This window comes from Daucus carota, chromosome 8 (genome assembly GCF_001625215.2).
Source record: "Daucus carota subsp. sativus chromosome 8, DH1 v3.0, whole genome shotgun sequence".
In the NCBI taxonomy this organism is placed as follows: Eukaryota; Viridiplantae; Streptophyta; class Magnoliopsida; order Apiales; family Apiaceae; genus Daucus; species Daucus carota.
Window position 1 is genome coordinate 7,419,293 of NC_030388.2, and position 19,500 is coordinate 7,438,792.

Here is a 19,500-nt window from a genome sequence, read left to right on the forward strand (position 1 = left end):
AAAAATTAAAAAATGATGATGAAGACATTTTAAAGGAATGTTCGGAAAAGAATGTTGTATTATACCATAATCGAAGAAAAGTTGGTTTAAAAAAAAACGGATGGGAAAAAAATCGAAAAAGGGGTGCAACACGAGGACTTCCCAGGGGGTCACCCATCCTAGTACTACTCTCGCCCAAGCACGCTTAACTTCGGAGTTCTGATGGGATCCGGTGCATTAGTGCTGGTATGATCGCACCCGTCAGAGAAGCGCAAATAAATTGTATATACAGACTTCAGAATGTGTTATTTTGTTTAATAAATATAAAAATAATAGGGAAAATAAAGAAATAAAAAATTAAAAAATTAAAAAATGATGATGAAGACATTTTAAAGGAAAGTTCGGAAAAGAATGTTGTATTATACCATAATCGAAGAAAAGTTGGTTTAAAAAAAAACGGATGGGAAAAAAATCGAAAAAGGGGTGCAACACGAGGACTTCCCAGGGGGTCACCCATCCTAGTACTACTCTCGCCCAAGCACGCTTAACTTCGGAGTTCTGATGGGATCCGGTGCATTAGTGCTGGTATGATCGCACCCGTCAGAGAAGCGCAAATAAATTGTATATACAGACTTCAGAATGTGTTATTTTGTTTAATAAATATAAAAATAATAGGGAAAATAAAGAAATAAAAAATTAAAAAATTAAAAAATGATGATGAAGACATTTTAAAGGAAAGTTCGGAAAAGAATGTTGTATTATACCATAATCGAAGAAAAGTTGGTTTAAAAAAAACGGATGGGAAAAAAATCGAAAAAGGGGTGCAACACGAGGACTTCCCAGGGGGTCACCCATCCTAGTACTACTCTCGCCCAAGCACGCTTAACTTCGGAGTTCTGATGGGATCCGGTGCATTAGTGCTGGTATGATCGCACCCGTCAGAGAAGCGCAAATAAATTGTATATACAGACTTCAGAATGTGTTATTTTGTTTAATAAATATAAAAATAATAGGGAAAATAAAGAAATAAAAAATTAAAAAATTAAAAAATGATGATGAAGACATTTTAAAGGAAAGTTCGGAAAAGAATGTTGTATTATACCATAATCGAAGAAAAGTTGGTTTAAAAAAAAACGGATGGGAAAAAAATCGAAAAAGGGGTGCAACACGAGGACTTCCCAGGGGGTCACCCATCCTAGTACTACTCTCGCCCAAGCACGCTTAACTTCGGAGTTCTGATGGGATCCGGTGCATTAGTGCTGGTATGATCGCACCCGTCAGAGAAGCGCAAATAAATTGTATATACAGACTTCAGAATGTGTTATTTTGTTTAATAAATATAAAAATAATAGGGAAAATAAAGAAATAAAAAATTAAAAAATTAAAAATGATGATGAAGACATTTTAAAGGAAAGTTCGGAAAAGAATGTTGTATTATACCATAATCGAAGAAAAGTTGGTTTAAAAAAAAACGGATGGGAAAAAAATCGAAAAAGGGGTGCAACACGAGGACTTCCCAGGGGGTCACCCATCCTAGTACTACTCTCGCCCAAGCACGCTTAACTTCGGAGTTCTGATGGGATCCGGTGCATTAGTGCTGGTATGATCGCACCCGTCAGAGAAGCGCAAATAAATTGTATATACAGACTTCAGAATGTGTTATTTTGTTTAATAAATATAAAAATAATAGGGAAAATAAAGAAATAAAAAATTAAAAAATTAAAAAATGATGATGAAGACATTTTAAAGGAAAGTTCGGAAAAGAATGTTGTATTATACCATAATCGAAGAAAAGTTGGTTTAAAAAAAAACGGATGGGAAAAAAATCGAAAAAGGGGTGCAACACGAGGACTTCCCAGGGGGTCACCCATCCTAGTACTACTCTCGCCCAAGCACGCTTAACTTCGGAGTTCTGATGGGATCCGGTGCATTAGTGCTGGTATGATCGCACCCGTCAGAGAAGCGCAAATAAATTGTATATACAGACTTCAGAATGTGTTATTTTGTTTAATAAATATAAAAATAATAGGGAAAATAAAGAAATAAAAATTAAAAAATTAAAAAATGATGATGAAGACATTTTAAAGGAAAGTTCGGAAAAGAATGTTGTATTATACCATAATCGAAGAAAAGTTGGTTTAAAAAAAACGGATGGGAAAAAAATCGAAAAAGGGGTGCAACACGAGGACTTCCCAGGGGGTCACCCATCCTAGTACTACTCTCGCCCAAGCTCGCTTAACTTCGGAGTTCTGATGGGATCCGGTGCATTAGTGCTGGTATGATCGCACCCGTCAGAGAAGCGCAAATAAATTGTATATACAGACTTCAGAATGTGTTATTTTGTTTAATAAATATAAAAATAATAGGGAAAATAAAGAAATAAAAATTAAAAAATTAAAAAATGATGATGAAGACATTTTAAAGGAAAGTTCGGAAAAGAATGTTGTATTATACCATAATCGAAGAAAAGTTGGTTTAAAAAAAAACGGATGGGAAAAAAATCGAAAAAGGGTGCAACACGAGGACTTCCCAGGGGGTCACCCATCCTAGTACTACTCTCGCCCAAGCACGCTTAACTTCGGAGTTCTGATGGGATCCGGTGCATTAGTGCTGGTATGATCGCACCCGTCAGAGAAGCGCAAATAAATTGTATATACAGACTTCAGAATGTGTTATTTTGTTTAATAAATATAAAAATAATAGGGAAAATAAAGAAATAAAAAATTAAAAAATTAAAAAATGATGATGAAGACATTTTAAAGGAAAGTTCGGAAAAGAATGTTGTATTATACCATAATCGAAGAAAAGTTGGTTTAAAAAAAAACGGATGGGAAAAAAATCGAAAAAGGGGTGCAACACGAGGACTTCCCAGGGGGTCACCCATCCTAGTACTACTCTCGCCCAAGCACGCTTAGGGTCTGTTTGGGAGTGCTGTTAAAAATTGCTGTGTTGTCAGAAAAAGTGCTGGTAAAATAAGTGCTGTTGTAGAAATCAGATAACTGTTTGGTAATTTTTTGATATTTACTTATTTTGAGTTATAATATAAAAAAAATAATGTTTTTGGTGAAGTTTTATAATGAAATTTATAACAGCATTCTGCAAAAGCTGAAAAGCAGCTTTTTCCAAAAGCATGGGAGGACCTGCTTTTTCTAACAGCAGCTTTTCAGCTAAAAGTTGTTGTTCGGAAAAGCTGCTTTTAGATTTACCAAACAGTTTTTCACCTGCTTTTCAGCAAAAAGCTGCTGTTGCTGTCTGCAACAGCAACCCCAAACAGTACCTTAACTTCGGAGTTCTGATGGGATCCGGTGCATTAGTGCTGGTATGATCGCACCCGTCAGAGAAGCGCAAATAAATTGTATATACAGACTTCAGAATGTGTTATTTTGTTTAATAAATATAAAAATAGGGAAAATAAAGAAATTAAAAATTAAAAAATTAAAAAATGATGATGAAGACATTTTAAAGGAAAGTTCGGAAAAGAATGTTGTATTATACCATAATCGAAGAAAAGTTGGTTTAAAAAAAACGGATGGGAAAAAAATCGAAAAAGGGGTGCAACACGAGGACTTCCCAGGGGGTCACCCATCCTAGTACTACTCTCGCCCAAGCACGCTTAACTTCGGAGTTCTGATGGGATCCGGTGCATTAGTGCTGGTATGATCGCACCCGTCAGAGAAGCGCAAATAAATTGTATATACAGACTTCAGAATGTGTTATTTTGTTTAATAAATATAAAAATAATAGGGAAAATAAAAAATTAAAAAATTAAAAAATGATGATGAAGACATTTTAAAGGAAAGTTCGGAAAAGAATGTTGTATTATACCATAATCGAAGAAAAGTTGGTTTAAAAAAAAACGGATGGGAAAAAAATCGAAAAAGGGGTGCAACACGAGGACTTCCCAGGGGGTCACCCATCCTAGTACTACTCTCGCCCAAGCACGCTTAACTTCGGAGTTCTGATGGGATCCGGTGCATTAGTGCTGGTATGATCGCACCCGTCAGAGAAGCGCAAATAAATTGTATATACAGACTTCAGAATGTGTTATTTTGTTTAATAAATATAAAAATAATAGGGAAAATAAAGAAATAAAAAATTAAAAATTAAAAATGATGATGAAGACATTTTAAAGGAAAGTTCGGAAAAGAATGTTGTATTATACCATAATCGAAGAAAAGTTGGTTTAAAAAAAACGGATGGGAAAAAAATCGAAAAAGGGGTGCAACACGAGGACTTCCCAGGGGGTCACCCATCCTAGTACTACTCTCGCCCAAGCACGCTTAACTTCGGAGTTCTGATGGGATCCGGTGCATTAGTGCTGGTATGATCGCACCCGTCAGAGAAGCGCAAATAAATTGTATATACAGACTTCAGAATGTGTTATTTTGTTTAATAAATATAAAATAATAGGGAAAATAAAGAAATAAAAAATTAAAAATTAAAAAATGATGATGAAGACATTTTAAAGGAAAGTTCGGAAAAGAATGTTGTATTATACCATAATCGAAGAAAAGTTGGTTTAAAAAAAACGGATGGAAAAAAATCGAAAAAGGGGTGCAACACGAGGACTTCCCAGGGGGTCACCCATCCTAGTACTACTCTCGCCCAAGCACGCTTAACTTCGGAGTTCTGATGGGATCCGGTGCATTAGTGCTGGTATGATCGCACCCGTCAGAGAAGCGCAAATAAATTGTATATACAGACTTCAGAATGTGTTATTTTGTTTAATAAATATAAAAATAATAGGGAAAATAAAGAAATAAAAAATTAAAAAATTAAAAAATGATGATGAAGACATTTTAAAGGAAAGTTCGGAAAAGAATGTTGTATTATACCATAATCGAAGAAAAGTTGGTTTAAAAAAAAACGGATGGGAAAAAAATCGAAAAAGGGGTGCAACACGAGGACTTCCCAGGGGGTCACCCATCCTAGTACTACTCTCGCCCAAGCACGCTTAACTTCGGAGTTCTGATGGGATCCGGTGCATTAGTGCTGGTATGATCGCACCCGTCAGAGAAGCGCAAATAAATTGTATATACAGACTTCAGAATGTGTTATTTTGTTTAATAAATATAAAAATAATAGGGAAAATAAAGAAATAAAAAATTAAAAAATTAAAAAATGATGATGAAGACATTTTAAAGGAAAGTTCGGAAAAGAATGTTGTATTATACCATAATCGAAGAAAAGTTGGTTTAAAAAAAAACGGATGGGAAAAAAATCGAAAAAGGGGTGCAACACGAGGACTTCCCAGGGGGTCACCCATCCTAGTACTACTCTCGCCCAAGCACGCTTAACTTCGGAGTTCTGATGGGATCCGGTGCATTAGTGCTGGTATGATCGCACCCGTCAGAGAAGCGCAAATAAATTGTATATACAGACTTCAGAATGTGTTATTTTGTTTAATAAATATAAAAATAATAGGGAAAATAAAGAAATAAAAAATTAAAAAATTAAAAAATGATGATGAAGACATTTTAAAGGAAAGTTCGGAAAAGAATGTTGTATTATACCATAATCGAAGAAAAGTTGGTTTAAAAAAAAACGGATGGGAAAAAAATCGAAAAAGGGGTGCAACACGAGGACTTCCCAGGGGGTCACCCATCCTAGTACTACTCTCGCCCAAGCACGCTTAACTTCGGAGTTCTGATGGGATCCGGTGCATTAGTGCTGGTATGATCGCACCCGTCAGAGAAGCGCAAATAAATTGTATATACAGACTTCAGAATGTGTTATTTTGTTTAATAAATATAAAAATAATAGGGAAAATAAAGAAATAAAAATTAAAAAATTAAAAAATGATGATGAAGACATTTTAAAGGAAAGTTCGGAAAAGAATGTTGTATTATACCATAATCGAAGAAAAGTTGGTTTAAAAAAAAACGGATGGGAAAAAAATCGAAAAAGGGGTGCAACACGAGGACTTCCCAGGGGGTCACCCATCCTAGTACTACTCTCGCCCAAGCACGCTTAACTTCGGAGTTCTGATGGGATCCGGTGCATTAGTGCTGGTATGATCGCACCCGTCAGAGAAGCGCAAATAAATTGTATATACAGACTTCAGAATGTGTTATTTTGTTTAATAAATATAAAAATAATAGGGAAAATAAAGAAATAAAAAATTAAAAAATTAAAAAATGATGATGAAGACATTTTAAAGGAAAGTTCGGAAAAGAATGTTGTATTATACCATAATCGAAGAAAAGTTGGTTTAAAAAAAAACGGATGGGAAAAAAATCGAAAAAGGGGTGCAACACGAGGACTTCCCAGGGGGTCACCCATCCTAGTACTACTCTCGCCCAAGCACGCTTAACTTCGGAGTTCTGATGGGATCCGGTGCATTAGTGCTGGTATGATCGCACCCGTCAGAGAAGCGCAAATAAATTGTATATACAGACTTCAGAATGTGTTATTTTGTTTAATAAATATAAAAATAATAGGGAAAATAAAGAAATAAAAAATTAAAAAATTAAAAAATGATGATGAAGACATTTTAAAGGAAAGTTCGGAAAAGAATGTTGTATTATACCATAATCGAAGAAAAGTTGGTTTAAAAAAAAACGGATGGGAAAAAAATCGAAAAAGGGGTGCAACACGAGGACTTCCCAGGGGGTCACCCATCCTAGTACTACTCTCGCCCAAGCACGCTTAACTTCGGAGTTCTGATGGGATCCGGTGCATTAGTGCTGGTATGATCGCACCCGTCAGAGAAGCGCAAATAAATTGTATATACAGACTTCAGAATGTGTTATTTTGTTTAATAAATATAAAAATAATAGGGAAAATAAAGAAATAAAAAATTAAAAAATTAAAAAATGATGATGAAGACATTTTAAAGGAAAGTTCGGAAAAGAATGTTGTATTATACCATAATCGAAGAAAAGTTGGTTTAAAAAAAAACGGATGGGAAAAAAATCGAAAAAGGGGTGCAACACGAGGACTTCCCAGGGGGTCACCCATCCTAGTACTACTCTCGCCCAAGCACGCTTAACTTCGGAGTTCTGATGGGATCCGGTGCATTAGTGCTGGTATGATCGCACCCGTCAGAGAAGCGCAAATAAATTGTATATACAGACTTCAGAATGTGTTATTTTGTTTAATAAATATAAAAATAATAGGGAAAATAAAGAAATAAAAAATTAAAAAATTAAAAAATGATGATGAAGACATTTTAAAGGAAAGTTCGGAAAAGAATGTTGTATTATACCATAATCGAAGAAAAGTTGGTTTAAAAAAAACGGATGGGAAAAAAATCGAAAAAGGGGTGCAACACGAGGACTTCCCAGGGGGTCACCCATCCTAGTACTACTCTCGCCCAAGCACGCTTAACTTCGGAGTTCTGATGGGATCCGGTGCATTAGTGCTGGTATGATCGCACCCGTCAGAGAAGCGCAAATAAATTGTATATACAGACTTCAGAATGTGTTATTTTGTTTAATAAATATAAAAATAATAGGGAAAATAAAGAAATAAAAAATTAAAAAATTAAAAAATGATGATGAAGACATTTTAAAGGAAAGTTCGGAAAAGAATGTTGTATTATACCATAATCGAAGAAAAGTTGGTTTAAAAAAAACGGATGGGAAAAAAATCGAAAAAGGGGTGCAACACGAGGACTTCCCAGGGGGTCACCCATCCTAGTACTACTCTCGCCCAAGCACGCTTAACTTCGGAGTTCTGATGGGATCCGGTGCATTAGTGCTGGTATGATCGCACCCGTCAGAGAAGCGCAAATAAATTGTATATACAGACTTCAGAATGTGTTATTTTGTTTAATAAATATAAAAATAATAGGGAAAATAAAGAAATAAAAAATTAAAAATTAAAAAATGATGATGAAGACATTTTAAAGGAAAGTTCGGAAAAGAATGTTGTATTATACCATAATCGAAGAAAAGTTGGTTTAAAAAAAAACGGATGGGAAAAAAATCGAAAAAGGGGTGCAACACGAGGACTTCCCAGGGGGTCACCCATCCTAGTACTACTCTCGCCCAAGCACGCTTAACTTCGGAGTTCTGATGGGATCCGGTGCATTAGTGCTGGTATGATCGCACCCGTCAGAGAAGCGCAAATAAATTGTATATACAGACTTCAGAATGTGTTATTTTGTTTAATAAATATAAAAATAATAGGGAAAATAAAGAAATAAAAAATTAAAAAATTAAAAAATGATGATGAAGACATTTTAAAGGAAAGTTCGGAAAAGAATGTTGTATTATACCATAATCGAAGAAAAGTTGGTTTAAAAAAAACGGATGGGAAAAAAATCGAAAAAGGGGTGCAACACGAGGACTTCCCAGGGGGTCACCCATCCTAGTACTACTCTCGCCCAAGCACGCTTAACTTCGGAGTTCTGATGGGATCCGGTGCATTAGTGCTGGTATGATCGCACCCGTCAGAGAAGCGCAAATAAATTGTATATACAGACTTCAGAATGTGTTATTTTGTTTAATAAATATAAAAATAATAGGGAAAATAAAGAAATAAAAAATTAAAAAATTAAAAAATGATGATGAAGACATTTTAAAGGAAAGTTCGGAAAAGAATGTTGTATTATACCATAATCGAAGAAAAGTTGGTTTAAAAAAAAACGGATGGGAAAAAAATCGAAAAAGGGGTGCAACACGAGGACTTCCCAGGGGGTCACCCATCCTAGTACTACTCTCGCCCAAGCACGCTTAACTTCGGAGTTCTGATGGGATCCGGTGCATTAGTGCTGGTATGATCGCACCCGTCAGAGAAGCGCAAATAAATTGTATATACAGACTTCAGAATGTGTTATTTTGTTTAATAAATATAAAAATAATAGGGAAAATAAAGAAATAAAAAATTAAAAAATTAAAAAATGATGATGAAGACATTTTAAAGGAAAGTTCGGAAAAGAATGTTGTATTATACCATAATCGAAGAAAAGTTGGTTTAAAAAAAAACGGATGGGAAAAAAATCGAAAAAGGGGTGCAACACGAGGACTTCCCAGGGGGTCACCCATCCTAGTACTACTCTCGCCCAAGCACGCTTAACTTCGGAGTTCTGATGGGATCCGGTGCATTAGTGCTGGTATGATCGCACCCGTCAGAGAAGCGCAAATAAATTGTATATACAGACTTCAGAATGTGTTATTTTGTTTAATAAATATAAAAATAATAGGGAAAATAAAGAAATAAAAAATTAAAAAATTAAAAAATGATGATGAAGACATTTTAAAGGAAAGTTCGGAAAAGAATGTTGTATTATACCATAATCGAAGAAAAGTTGGTTTAAAAAAAACGGATGGGAAAAAAATCGAAAAAGGGGTGCAACACGAGGACTTCCCAGGGGGTCACCCATCCTAGTACTACTCTCGCCCAAGCACGCTTAACTTCGGAGTTCTGATGGGATCCGGTGCATTAGTGCTGGTATGATCGCACCCGTCAGAGAAGCGCAAATAAATTGTATATACAGACTTCAGAATGTGTTATTTTGTTTAATAAATATAAAAATAATAGGGAAAATAAAGAAATAAAAAATTAAAAATTAAAAAATGATGATGAAGACATTTTAAAGGAAAGTTCGGAAAAGAATGTTGTATTATACCATAATCGAAGAAAAGTTGGTTTAAAAAAAAACGGATGGGAAAAAAATCGAAAAAGGGGTGCAACACGAGGACTTCCCAGGGGGTCACCCATCCTAGTACTACTCTCGCCCAAGCACGCTTAACTTCGGAGTTCTGATGGGATCCGGTGCATTAGTGCTGGTATGATCGCACCCGTCAGAGAAGCGCAAATAAATTGTATATACAGACTTCAGAATGTGTTATTTTGTTTAATAAATATAAAAATAATAGGGAAAATAAAGAAATAAAAAATTAAAAAATTAAAAAATGATGATGAAGACATTTTAAAGGAAAGTTCGGAAAAGAATGTTGTATTATACCATAATCGAAGAAAAGTTGGTTTAAAAAAAAACGGATGGGAAAAAAATCGAAAAAGGGGTGCAACACGAGGACTTCCCAGGGGGTCACCCATCCTAGTACTACTCTCGCCCAAGCACGCTTAACTTCGGAGTTCTGATGGGATCCGGTGCATTAGTGCTGGTATGATCGCACCCGTCAGAGAAGCGCAAATAAATTGTATATACAGACTTCAGAATGTGTTATTTTGTTTAATAAATATAAAAATAATAGGGAAAATAAAGAAATAAAAAATTAAAAAATTAAAAAATGATGATGAAGACATTTTAAAGGAAAGTTCGGAAAAGAATGTTGTATTATACCATAATCGAAGAAAAGTTGGTTTAAAAAAAAACGGATGGGAAAAAAATCGAAAAAGGGGTGCAACACGAGGACTTCCCAGGGGGTCACCCATCCTAGTACTACTCTCGCCCAAGCACGCTTAACTTCGGAGTTCTGATGGGATCCGGTGCATTAGTGCTGGTATGATCGCACCCGTCAGAGAAGCGCAAATAAATTGTATATACAGACTTCAGAATGTGTTATTTTGTTTAATAAATATAAAAATAATAGGGAAAATAAAGAAATAAAAAATTAAAAAATTAAAAAATGATGATGAAGACATTTTAAAGGAAAGTTCGGAAAAGAATGTTGTATTATACCATAATCGAAGAAAAGTTGGTTTAAAAAAAAACGGATGGGAAAAAAATCGAAAAAGGGGTGCAACACGAGGACTTCCCAGGGGGTCACCCATCCTAGTACTACTCTCGCCCAAGCACGCTTAACTTCGGAGTTCTGATGGGATCCGGTGCATTAGTGCTGGTATGATCGCACCCGTCAGAGAAGCGCAAATAAATTGTATATACAGACTTCAGAATGTGTTATTTTGTTTAATAAATATAAAAATAATAGGGAAAATAAAGAAATAAAAAATTAAAAAATTAAAAAATGATGATGAAGACATTTTAAAGGAAAGTTCGGAAAAGAATGTTGTATTATACCATAATCGAAGAAAAGTTGGTTTAAAAAAAAACGGATGGGAAAAAAATCGAAAAAGGGGTGCAACACGAGGACTTCCCAGGGGGTCACCCATCCTAGTACTACTCTCGCCCAAGCACGCTTAACTTCGGAGTTCTGATGGGATCCGGTACATTAGTGCTGGTATGATCGCACCCGTTAGAGAAGCGCAAATAAATTGTATATACAGACTTCAGAATGTGTTATTTTGTTTAATAAATATAAAAATAATAGGGAAAATAAAGAAATAAAATAAAAATTAAAAATTAAAAAATGATGATGAAGACATTTTAAAGGAAAGTTCGGAAAAGAATGTTGTATTATACCATAATCGAAGAAAAGTTGGTTTAAAAAAAACGGATGGGAAAAAAATCGAAAAAGGGGTGCAACACGAGGACTTCCCAGGGGGTCACCCATCCTAGTACTACTCTCGCCCAAGCACGCTTAACTTCGGAGTTCTGATGGGATCCGGTGCATTAGTGCTGGTATGATCGCACCCGTCAGAGAAGCGCAAATAAATTGTATATACAGACTTCAGAATGTGTTATTTTGTTTAATAAATATAAAAATAATAGGGAAAATAAAGAAATAAAAAATTAAAAAATTAAAAAATGATGATGAAGACATTTTAAAGGAAAGTTCGGAAAAGAATGTTGTATTATACCATAATCGAAGAAAAGTTGGTTTAAAAAAAAACGGATGGGAAAAAAATCGAAAAAGGGGTGCAACACGAGGACTTCCCTGGGGGTCACCCATCCTAGTACTACTCTCGCCCAAGCACGCTTAACTTCGGAGTTCTGATGGGATCCGGTGCATTAGTGCTGGTATGATCGCACCCGTCAGAGAAGCGCAAATAAATTGTATATACAGACTTCAGAATGTGTTATTTTGTTTAATAAATATAAAAATAATAGGGAAAATAAAGAAATAAAAAATTAAAAAATTAAAAAATGATGATGAAGACATTTTAAAGGAAAGTTCGGAAAAGAATGTTGTATTATACCATAATCGAAGAAAAGTTGGTTTAAAAAAAAACGGATGGGAAAAAAATCGAAAAAGGGGTGCAACACGAGGACTTCCCAGGGGGTCACCCATCCTAGTACTACTCTCGCCCAAGCACGCTTAACTTCGGAGTTCTGATGGGATCCGGTGCATTAGTGCTGGTATGATCGCACCCGTCAGAGAAGCGCAAATAAATTGTATATACAGACTTCAGAATGTGTTATTTTGTTTAATAAATATAAAAATAATAGGGAAAATAAAGAAATTAAAAATTAAAAAATTAAAAAATGATGATGAAGACATTTTAAAGGAAAGTTCGGAAAAGAATGTTGTATTATACCATAATCGAAGAAAAGTTGGTTTAAAAAAAAAGGATGGGAAAAAAATCGAAAAAGGGGTGCAACACGAGGACTTCCCAGGGGGTCACACTACTCTCGCCCAAGCACGCTTAACTTCGGAGTTCTGATGGGATCCGGTGCATTAGTGCTGGTATGATCGCACCCGTCAGAGAAGCGCAAATAAATTGTATATACAGACTTCAGAATGTGTTATTTTGTTTAATAAATATAAAAATAATAGGGAAAATAAAGAAATAAAAAATTAAAAAATTAAAAAATGATGATGAAGACATTTTAAAGGAAAGTTCGGAAAAGAATGTTGTATTATACCATAATCGAAGAAAAGTTGGTTTAAAAAAAAACGGATGGGAAAAAAATCGAAAAAGGGGTGCAACACGAGGACTTCCCAGGGGGTCACCCATCCTAGTACTACTCTCGCCCAAGCACGCTTAACTTCGGAGTTCTGATGGGATCCGGTGCATTAGTGCTGGTATGATCGCACCCGTCAGAGAAGCGCAAATAAATTGTATATACAGACTTCAGAATGTGTTATTTTGTTTAATAAATATAAAAATAATAGGGAAAATAAAGAAATAAAAAATTAAAAAATTAAAAATGATGATGAAGACATTTTAAAGGAAAGTTCGGAAAAGAATGTTGTATTATACCATAATCGAAGAAAAGTTGGTTTAAAAAAAAACGGATGGGAAAAAAATCGAAAAAGGGGTGCAACACGAGGACTTCCCAGGGGGTCACCCATCCTAGTACTACTCTCGCCCAAGCACGCTTAACTTCGGAGTTCTGATGGGATCCGGTGCATTAGTGCTGGTATGATCGCACCCGTCAGAGAAGCGCAAATAAATTGTATATACAGACTTCAGAATGTGTTATTTTGTTTAATAAATATAAAAATAATAGGGAAAATAAAGAAATAAAAAATTAAAAAATTAAAAAATGATGATGAAGACATTTTAAAGGAAAGTTCGGAAAAGAATGTTGTATTATACCATAATCGAAGAAAAGTTGGTTTAAAAAAAAACGGATGGGAAAAAAATCGAAAAAGGGGTGCAACACGAGGACTTCCCAGGGGGTCACCCATCCTAGTACTACTCTCGCCCAAGCACGCTTAACTTCGGAGTTCTGATGGGATCTGTTATTTTACACCAACTATGAGAAAGATTGTAGAAGGGGGGGGTTGAATACAATCTTTTACAAACTTAAAAGATTCAAGAATGATACACTAAGAAAACAGTAAACAGAAAAACACCAAGTATTAAAAATACGGGTGGATTGAATGATCCACCCGTGAGATTTTATATAGAAGAATCTGTGGATTGTTTACAATTCGCACAGCTGCTGGTTCATCACTCAACAAGTTCTAACTCTCAGATTTTTCTCTCAAGTAATTTGAACAAGTTCAACTGATGCTTCTAACTTGGTTATATACTCCAAGTTTTACAAAGTTTTTAGCTAGATTACAAAATGCACTCTAATCTAAAAACAATGCTGCACAACTTTGTCTTATGCATGCTTTCTGAGATGTCTTCATCTTTGACCATCATCTTGATTTGATCCAGATTGCACTGCATGAGATAAGTATGTTTCTGCTTCTTCTTTATTTTCCTAATTAGGCTTCCATGTCTATTTTAGTGTAATTCGATCCATGTGATTTGTCAGACTTTAAGCACTAGTCACTTTCAACTGCTCTTTGCTTCATCAGTTGAAAGTTCTGGTTACTTTCAACTGCTCTTGACTTCATCAGTTGAATGCCTGGCTCATCAGTTGAATGAATTACAAACTTCATCAGTTGAATGGTGTTCCAGTCTCATCAGTTGAAATTCCTCAGCATCATCAGTTGAACACTTTGTCTTCAGTTGAATGCTTGATTTTCATCAGTTGAAACATCATCCAGTCTTCATCAGTTGAATAGTTACCTCTCATCAGTTGAATATCCTTCACTTAGATAAAATTACATGGCATTGGATATTTACAATTAGCCATCCTATTCTACCCATCCGTTGATAATTCCCAAGGATAAGAAATGTAACAATTACAACTGAAATTTGATAAAGATTCTAAGTAAGACATGTTACAAAATGTTTATGTTATCATCAAAAATTATTGATTCCTAACAATCTCCCCCAATTTATGACTGGAGAAGATGCAGACATAAATTCTACACTTGATGATAACAAAACATTAATAAAATAAAATGCAGAATTTAAATACAAGAGTTAGAAAAGATTACAGATGATTATGCTCCTCTAGACTGAGCAGTTACTTGTTCCTAGAAGATCTTCTTCTTCTGGACTTAAGTTTTTCTTCAAGAATATTAATCTGCTTCTGAAAGATCCTGTAGAACCATTCTTCATCACTATCTTGTCTGTTGAGCTTGGATTGGAGAGTCTTCAGAGTATTCAAGCTAGCAACCTTGAGTTGATCTTTAGGTCTGAAAAATCTCCTAACACCTTGATTGTCCCTAAATTCCATGACTGGAGTAGGTTCATGATGAATTTTCTTTCCAGTGTAGGGAATTTTCAGCCTTCTTTGTAGACTAGCATCTGAGTTCCATTCCTTCCTGATCTCAAGGATTCTCTTTAGTACCATTTGCTTTGCAGGTGGTGTAAATCCTCCAGTCCTCTTCATAGATCCATATATTTTTGTTAGAGAACTGAATCCCTCAGAATTCAGAACTCTGTGAAGAGGCCAGATAACATCACCCTTGTTCTTGTAAGAGAATACCAATCTTTCAGGTAACTTTGAAGTTGCTTCTATTCCTCTTACTTCTTGAAGATTATCCAGCTCCAGATCCAATTCAGAAATTTCTTCAATGTTAGCAATGATGAGATAGTCATCAGGATTTTCAGGTTCTTTTGGAGGTTTAGGAGGGTTAGCCATCCTCTTAGCCATAGACTTGACCTTCTTCTTTGGCTTGGAAGATTCTTGGACAAGAAAAGCTGGAATTGGAATATCTTCCAAGTCAATCTGCTCCTCCTTTGGCATTATTGGCTCATCATGGAAGTTGACATCTGGATGTACTACTGTGGTATCCTTGATTGGAGAAGAAGGCTTTGAGATAGGCTTTTCTGGCACTTCTTCTCTTCTCTTGGCTGCCTCAGGCATCTTAGTTTTAGATTTGACTCTCTTTTTCTTTGGAGAAGATTTAAGAGACAATCTTTCCTCATTTAAAAGCTCAGCTGCCAACTCCTCTTCCAGCTCAATAGCATACCTTTCATCAACCTCTATTTGATTTAAAGAGAGTTGAGATTCAAACTCCTCTTTTTCACATTCTCTGGCCACTTCTTCAGCTTTAGCAAATGAGTAGTGAGGATGGCCAGTTCCAATAAACAGCTTCTGGCCTTCTCTATAGATGATGGCAAAATGAGCCTTTAAGGCCACATCTGCACAATCTTTATAACTTTTGATTTCTTGGCCCAAAAGCTTGTATTCATTTTTGTCAGGCCTGGCTGGTGGAAAGTAGATTGAGCTTGAGTCTTTTCCAGGCCTGGAGTAACCACAAATGTTTGGAAACAGAATTGGCTTGAACTCATTCAGAAATGATGGCTCACCCTTTTCTGTCTTGGAGGGAATAACAATCTCAGGTGTGATTACCCTGAGAATTGTGGTTGTGGTTGGAAAAGAGATTTGAGCAGTGGTGGCTGTAGAAGATGTAGATGATTTCTTGCCCAGTTGAGCCACTCTTTTTGCAATGGAGTCCAATTCTTTCATCCTTTCAATCTTTTGCTTTTCCCTTTCAGTGAGGAAAGGGGGAGGAATTTGACTGATCAATTCTGCAGGAGTTGGTAATTCTTTCTCCCCCTTTTTGTTAGCAGCAAGTGTAAGGGATGGACTGGGAAGAGAAGCACCAGAGGCAAGAAGAAGATGTTGAAGGAGTCCAGTCTGAATTCTTTGATGCTGCAACATCTCATCCATTCTAGAGTTTAAGATATAGACATTGCCTTCCAGAGCTTCTACTTGCTTTTCCAATTGCAGTTGTTTTTGCTCAGAACCAGAAAGAGCTGATTTGACCTGAGCTGGAAGCTTTTCATCAATTTGTTTGGTCAGATCAGTCTTAACAGAGGCAATGAGAGAGTTGAGATGCTCTATCTCTTTCTGAAAGTGGAGGGATTGATATTTGTGAAGCTTGAGGTTTTCCAGGGCTTGACTGGCAATGGTGGCAGAGATGGCTTGAGAGGAGGATGAGCTTCCAGGTTGTGATTGAAGAAGAGTGGAGGCTTGCCTTTCCAGCTCCATGCTAACAACAATTGCATTGGCAGACTGCATGGAGAGCCATGAAGGTAGAGAAGTTGTAGGTTGTTCACCAAGGGATTCCTCAAGAGCATCATTGAGGTCTTCATCACTATCATCATACTGAAAATCATCTCCAGCATTGGCAGGCAGAGCTGTAATTGCCTCCTTTGCTCTAAGCATAGAAGATGTAGTGTGAATCAGATTTAGGTGCCTCTCAGCTGCTTGATTATCCAATCTGGCAAAATCTTGAATGGAAGACATTCCATGAGTAAAAGTCTCAGGGTCTAGTGAAACACTATCCAATATGGATCTATATTCAGCTTGAATCTCTTGTTCACTAAACCCTTCATTGACACCTGCATTTCTCTCATTATCTCTCTGTTCTTGCATCAAGGGCTCCCCTTGGCTCACCACACAACTAACCTCTCCCTCACTTACCCTTACTAAAGGGTCACTCTTATCCTCTCCTTTTTCCTGGCTAGAAGAAAATGCCAGACTCTCCACACCCTCTCCTTTTGCCAGCTCACTAGGCTGCCTCTCCACTCCATAGCTCACTCCACTCAATCCTAGAAGTGTTTGTGCTACCATGTGATCAACTGCTGTAGAAAGAGGTAAAGTAGTTGAAGTAGCAGCAGCTGTCAACTGATGAGAGACATCAGTTGAAACATTAGTAGATGAGGCATTCAACTGATGAGAGCTGTTAAGCAGATCAGTTGAAGGACAAACACTTGTCAACTGATGAGAGAGATTAGTTGAAGAAAATGAAGAAATAGGTTTAGAGGCTGTGATAGTTGAGTCTGTGGTGATTGATTTTAAAGGAAAATCCACAGAACACACTGTCACAGAAGAAGGAAATGGAAGAGAAAGATCCAACAAATCATCAAAATGATGATGATCAATCTCAGAAGGGGGCTTCTCCATGAAATCCAAAGATGGAGAATTTACAAGTGTGGTGTGAATTAATTCCACATCCACAGAAGAGGTTGGGGATTGTGTTTGAGCAGTAGAGATGGTAAGATCATAAATATGGGTGATTGGTTGAGATGAAGAAGGGGGCTGTGACTCCACATTTATTGGAGTCACATCAATCTGACTTTGAGAAGTTAAAGGCATAAAATCCAGAATGGATGCCTGTGTGTGTGCAGAGTGCTTCAGTTTGTCACTTCTTAGCTTCTTTCTCCCATAGGCTTTTATTGGTGAAGAAGTGGTGTCCCTCCCCCTTTTTAACTGTGTCCCTGGTTGGGGACTATTTTCAATAGCAACATCCTTTTGGGAGGATGCTGCTAGGGATGAGTTTGATTCCATATTAACATCTACAGTCTTTTGGGAGACTGCAGAGTGGCCAGGCTGGTTAACACACACCTCTCCATCCTTATCCTTAGGGCTTCTTTGATGTTCACCCTTTCCCTCCCCCTCACAACCTCCAGTCACACTCCCCTCAGGTTTGTTTCTTTTGGTTTTTACAACAGGTGCCTTTTGGGAGGCATCTGAGGTTGGTTTAGAAGATTTGTTTTTAGAAGGTTTTGCCACTTGTGTGGACTGTTGATGGGCCTCTTCAACAGCCCTGATGACAGAAAGCAAAGAAGGTGAGGGTTGAGAGAGAGTAGTAGGAAATCCATGTACCTCTTTTTGCTTTCCAGCCTCCATTATTGGCAGGTACACCACCTCCAAGGAGGGGTACAAATTCATTCTGAAGAGGTCTTTAAAGACTCTCTTTTCCTGCACAAAACTGGGAAGCTTGGCTTCCTTGTTAGTAATAACCAGCTTTTTGTTGAGATGCTTAGCTAGCATCATAAGAAATCTGACATAATAAATATTCCTAGGTCTACCAGTTTTATCACCTAGTTTCTCCCCAATTTCTTGGATCATCAAACCACCAAAATTGAAATATTCATTAGTCAGGTACATGTAAAGCATTTGTAAAATCTGGGAAGTGAGAGCATTGAAATTACTAATCTTACCAGAAAATGCCTTAATAAAAGCATCACATAAATAACTCCATTCTCTCCTAAGACCCCTTCTTTCTATTTTACCTAAGGCATCAGTTGGCAGAACATAATTCATGGCATAAAGCAGATTAACCAACTGATTATCACTAGGCAAAGATAGAACAGTATCTTCAGGAATCTTAAAGCATGCTTTCATAACATCAGCATTAACAGAATAAGTTTCATTTTTAATAGAGAAAGTTAGAGTTTCATCCTTACTATTAAACTCTGCAGAGGTCCACATCTCCTCCACTATTTCATGGTAAATGATAGGAGCTTCAGTCATAGCATAAGAGAGCTGGCTTGACTTGATGAACTCCATCATCCTGTGATACTCCTTCTCCTCCACAGCTTTAGTATCCACAAATGACGCAAAGTTGTTCTTTTCATAGATAAACCCACTTGGTGCAGTATACTTCTTCATGGGTGCCATTGTAGTTACAGAGAAAGCTTGAGGAAAGATTAGAGTTTGCTTTTGCACAGAGAGAGAGAAGAGAACTTGAAGAATTCGAAAGAGTGAGATGAAAAGAAGTGAAAATAAATCAAAACACTTAAATACTTTCTCAGAAAATTGCTGTGATTGGCTGAGAAATTACCGTTGAGAAGAAATTACTCTTATTTATCTCTACAAAAATTACACACACGATCGTGTGTATAAAGTAGGAGAGAGACAAAAGAAATTTCAACGGCTCAGATCTGATAATACTTTCAACGGATGAAATAAGCGCCCCTTTAAACTTCCTATTCAACTGATGAAGATCAGTTGAAAGTGTCTTCAACTGGTGTCATCAGTTGAATGAAAAACAACGCAAGAGGATATTGTTTCAAACATCAGTTGAAACAATTTCACTAGTTCATCAGTTGAAATATTATAGACTATATCCAGAATTATAACTAATTCAATTTTGATAAATCAAAATTAATCAAATTCTGGCTGCCAAATTACAGAAAAATTCACTCTTAAATTAGGAGAAATTTAACATACCTAATTTACTT

At 36.3% G+C, this 19,500-nt stretch overlaps 36 non-coding genes and 1 pseudogene across 36 annotated transcripts; all 37 read right to left on the minus strand.

Moving 5' to 3' along the window:
- Window positions 1-120: 120 nt before the first annotated feature.
- On the minus strand, window positions 121-239 carry LOC135148645 (5S ribosomal RNA). Its single transcript, XR_010286722.1, has one exon. It is a non-coding gene; the product is annotated as a 5S ribosomal RNA (ribosomal RNA).
- A 220-nt stretch (window positions 240-459) lies between these two features.
- Window positions 460-578, minus strand: LOC135148656 (5S ribosomal RNA). Its single transcript, XR_010286733.1, has one exon. It is a non-coding gene; the product is annotated as a 5S ribosomal RNA (ribosomal RNA).
- A 219-nt stretch (window positions 579-797) lies between these two features.
- Window positions 798-916, minus strand: LOC135148667 (5S ribosomal RNA). Its single transcript, XR_010286744.1, has one exon. It is a non-coding gene; the product is annotated as a 5S ribosomal RNA (ribosomal RNA).
- Window positions 917-1,136: 220 nt separating this feature from the next.
- On the minus strand, window positions 1,137-1,255 carry LOC135148678 (5S ribosomal RNA). The gene has a single exon (XR_010286755.1). It is a non-coding gene; the product is annotated as a 5S ribosomal RNA (ribosomal RNA).
- Window positions 1,256-1,474: 219 nt separating this feature from the next.
- On the minus strand, window positions 1,475-1,593 carry LOC135148689 (5S ribosomal RNA). Its single transcript, XR_010286766.1, has one exon. It is a non-coding gene; the product is annotated as a 5S ribosomal RNA (ribosomal RNA).
- A 220-nt stretch (window positions 1,594-1,813) lies between these two features.
- LOC135148700 (5S ribosomal RNA) lies at window positions 1,814-1,932 on the minus strand. Its single transcript, XR_010286777.1, has one exon. It is a non-coding gene; the product is annotated as a 5S ribosomal RNA (ribosomal RNA).
- A 218-nt stretch (window positions 1,933-2,150) lies between these two features.
- Window positions 2,151-2,269, minus strand: LOC135148885 (5S ribosomal RNA). Its single transcript, XR_010286962.1, has one exon. It is a non-coding gene; the product is annotated as a 5S ribosomal RNA (ribosomal RNA).
- Window positions 2,270-2,487: 218 nt separating this feature from the next.
- Window positions 2,488-2,606, minus strand: LOC135148831 (5S ribosomal RNA). The gene has a single exon (XR_010286908.1). It is a non-coding gene; the product is annotated as a 5S ribosomal RNA (ribosomal RNA).
- A 922-nt stretch (window positions 2,607-3,528) lies between these two features.
- LOC135148711 (5S ribosomal RNA) lies at window positions 3,529-3,647 on the minus strand. Its single transcript, XR_010286788.1, has one exon. It is a non-coding gene; the product is annotated as a 5S ribosomal RNA (ribosomal RNA).
- A 212-nt stretch (window positions 3,648-3,859) lies between these two features.
- Window positions 3,860-3,978, minus strand: LOC135148723 (5S ribosomal RNA). Its single transcript, XR_010286800.1, has one exon. It is a non-coding gene; the product is annotated as a 5S ribosomal RNA (ribosomal RNA).
- Window positions 3,979-4,195: 217 nt separating this feature from the next.
- Window positions 4,196-4,314, minus strand: LOC135148734 (5S ribosomal RNA). Its single transcript, XR_010286811.1, has one exon. It is a non-coding gene; the product is annotated as a 5S ribosomal RNA (ribosomal RNA).
- A 216-nt stretch (window positions 4,315-4,530) lies between these two features.
- On the minus strand, window positions 4,531-4,649 carry LOC135148745 (5S ribosomal RNA). Its single transcript, XR_010286822.1, has one exon. It is a non-coding gene; the product is annotated as a 5S ribosomal RNA (ribosomal RNA).
- A 220-nt stretch (window positions 4,650-4,869) lies between these two features.
- LOC135148756 (5S ribosomal RNA) lies at window positions 4,870-4,988 on the minus strand. Its single transcript, XR_010286833.1, has one exon. It is a non-coding gene; the product is annotated as a 5S ribosomal RNA (ribosomal RNA).
- Window positions 4,989-5,208: 220 nt separating this feature from the next.
- On the minus strand, window positions 5,209-5,327 carry LOC135148767 (5S ribosomal RNA). The gene has a single exon (XR_010286844.1). It is a non-coding gene; the product is annotated as a 5S ribosomal RNA (ribosomal RNA).
- A 220-nt stretch (window positions 5,328-5,547) lies between these two features.
- LOC135148778 (5S ribosomal RNA) lies at window positions 5,548-5,666 on the minus strand. The gene has a single exon (XR_010286855.1). It is a non-coding gene; the product is annotated as a 5S ribosomal RNA (ribosomal RNA).
- Window positions 5,667-5,885: 219 nt separating this feature from the next.
- On the minus strand, window positions 5,886-6,004 carry LOC135148789 (5S ribosomal RNA). Its single transcript, XR_010286866.1, has one exon. It is a non-coding gene; the product is annotated as a 5S ribosomal RNA (ribosomal RNA).
- Window positions 6,005-6,224: 220 nt separating this feature from the next.
- Window positions 6,225-6,343, minus strand: LOC135148800 (5S ribosomal RNA). Its single transcript, XR_010286877.1, has one exon. It is a non-coding gene; the product is annotated as a 5S ribosomal RNA (ribosomal RNA).
- A 220-nt stretch (window positions 6,344-6,563) lies between these two features.
- On the minus strand, window positions 6,564-6,682 carry LOC135148811 (5S ribosomal RNA). Its single transcript, XR_010286888.1, has one exon. It is a non-coding gene; the product is annotated as a 5S ribosomal RNA (ribosomal RNA).
- A 220-nt stretch (window positions 6,683-6,902) lies between these two features.
- LOC135148822 (5S ribosomal RNA) lies at window positions 6,903-7,021 on the minus strand. Its single transcript, XR_010286899.1, has one exon. It is a non-coding gene; the product is annotated as a 5S ribosomal RNA (ribosomal RNA).
- Window positions 7,022-7,240: 219 nt separating this feature from the next.
- On the minus strand, window positions 7,241-7,359 carry LOC135148834 (5S ribosomal RNA). The gene has a single exon (XR_010286911.1). It is a non-coding gene; the product is annotated as a 5S ribosomal RNA (ribosomal RNA).
- Window positions 7,360-7,578: 219 nt separating this feature from the next.
- LOC135148845 (5S ribosomal RNA) lies at window positions 7,579-7,697 on the minus strand. The gene has a single exon (XR_010286922.1). It is a non-coding gene; the product is annotated as a 5S ribosomal RNA (ribosomal RNA).
- Window positions 7,698-7,916: 219 nt separating this feature from the next.
- LOC135148856 (5S ribosomal RNA) lies at window positions 7,917-8,035 on the minus strand. Its single transcript, XR_010286933.1, has one exon. It is a non-coding gene; the product is annotated as a 5S ribosomal RNA (ribosomal RNA).
- A 219-nt stretch (window positions 8,036-8,254) lies between these two features.
- On the minus strand, window positions 8,255-8,373 carry LOC135148867 (5S ribosomal RNA). Its single transcript, XR_010286944.1, has one exon. It is a non-coding gene; the product is annotated as a 5S ribosomal RNA (ribosomal RNA).
- Window positions 8,374-8,593: 220 nt separating this feature from the next.
- LOC135148878 (5S ribosomal RNA) lies at window positions 8,594-8,712 on the minus strand. The gene has a single exon (XR_010286955.1). It is a non-coding gene; the product is annotated as a 5S ribosomal RNA (ribosomal RNA).
- Window positions 8,713-8,932: 220 nt separating this feature from the next.
- LOC135148889 (5S ribosomal RNA) lies at window positions 8,933-9,051 on the minus strand. The gene has a single exon (XR_010286966.1). It is a non-coding gene; the product is annotated as a 5S ribosomal RNA (ribosomal RNA).
- A 219-nt stretch (window positions 9,052-9,270) lies between these two features.
- On the minus strand, window positions 9,271-9,389 carry LOC135148900 (5S ribosomal RNA). The gene has a single exon (XR_010286977.1). It is a non-coding gene; the product is annotated as a 5S ribosomal RNA (ribosomal RNA).
- Window positions 9,390-9,608: 219 nt separating this feature from the next.
- LOC135148911 (5S ribosomal RNA) lies at window positions 9,609-9,727 on the minus strand. Its single transcript, XR_010286988.1, has one exon. It is a non-coding gene; the product is annotated as a 5S ribosomal RNA (ribosomal RNA).
- A 220-nt stretch (window positions 9,728-9,947) lies between these two features.
- Window positions 9,948-10,066, minus strand: LOC135148922 (5S ribosomal RNA). Its single transcript, XR_010286999.1, has one exon. It is a non-coding gene; the product is annotated as a 5S ribosomal RNA (ribosomal RNA).
- Window positions 10,067-10,286: 220 nt separating this feature from the next.
- Window positions 10,287-10,405, minus strand: LOC135148933 (5S ribosomal RNA). The gene has a single exon (XR_010287010.1). It is a non-coding gene; the product is annotated as a 5S ribosomal RNA (ribosomal RNA).
- Window positions 10,406-10,625: 220 nt separating this feature from the next.
- On the minus strand, window positions 10,626-10,744 carry LOC135148946 (5S ribosomal RNA). The gene has a single exon (XR_010287022.1). It is a non-coding gene; the product is annotated as a 5S ribosomal RNA (ribosomal RNA).
- Window positions 10,745-10,964: 220 nt separating this feature from the next.
- LOC135148857 (5S ribosomal RNA) lies at window positions 10,965-11,083 on the minus strand. Its single transcript, XR_010286934.1, has one exon. It is a non-coding gene; the product is annotated as a 5S ribosomal RNA (ribosomal RNA).
- Window positions 11,084-11,305: 222 nt separating this feature from the next.
- Window positions 11,306-11,424, minus strand: LOC135148957 (5S ribosomal RNA). Its single transcript, XR_010287033.1, has one exon. It is a non-coding gene; the product is annotated as a 5S ribosomal RNA (ribosomal RNA).
- Window positions 11,425-11,644: 220 nt separating this feature from the next.
- LOC135148858 (5S ribosomal RNA) lies at window positions 11,645-11,763 on the minus strand. The gene has a single exon (XR_010286935.1). It is a non-coding gene; the product is annotated as a 5S ribosomal RNA (ribosomal RNA).
- Window positions 11,764-11,983: 220 nt separating this feature from the next.
- On the minus strand, window positions 11,984-12,102 carry LOC135148968 (5S ribosomal RNA). Its single transcript, XR_010287044.1, has one exon. It is a non-coding gene; the product is annotated as a 5S ribosomal RNA (ribosomal RNA).
- A 219-nt stretch (window positions 12,103-12,321) lies between these two features.
- Window positions 12,322-12,430, minus strand: LOC135149003 (5S ribosomal RNA; annotated as a pseudogene).
- Window positions 12,431-12,650: 220 nt separating this feature from the next.
- Window positions 12,651-12,769, minus strand: LOC135148979 (5S ribosomal RNA). The gene has a single exon (XR_010287055.1). It is a non-coding gene; the product is annotated as a 5S ribosomal RNA (ribosomal RNA).
- A 219-nt stretch (window positions 12,770-12,988) lies between these two features.
- LOC135148990 (5S ribosomal RNA) lies at window positions 12,989-13,107 on the minus strand. Its single transcript, XR_010287066.1, has one exon. It is a non-coding gene; the product is annotated as a 5S ribosomal RNA (ribosomal RNA).
- Between the last annotated feature and the right edge of the window lie 6,393 nt (window positions 13,108-19,500).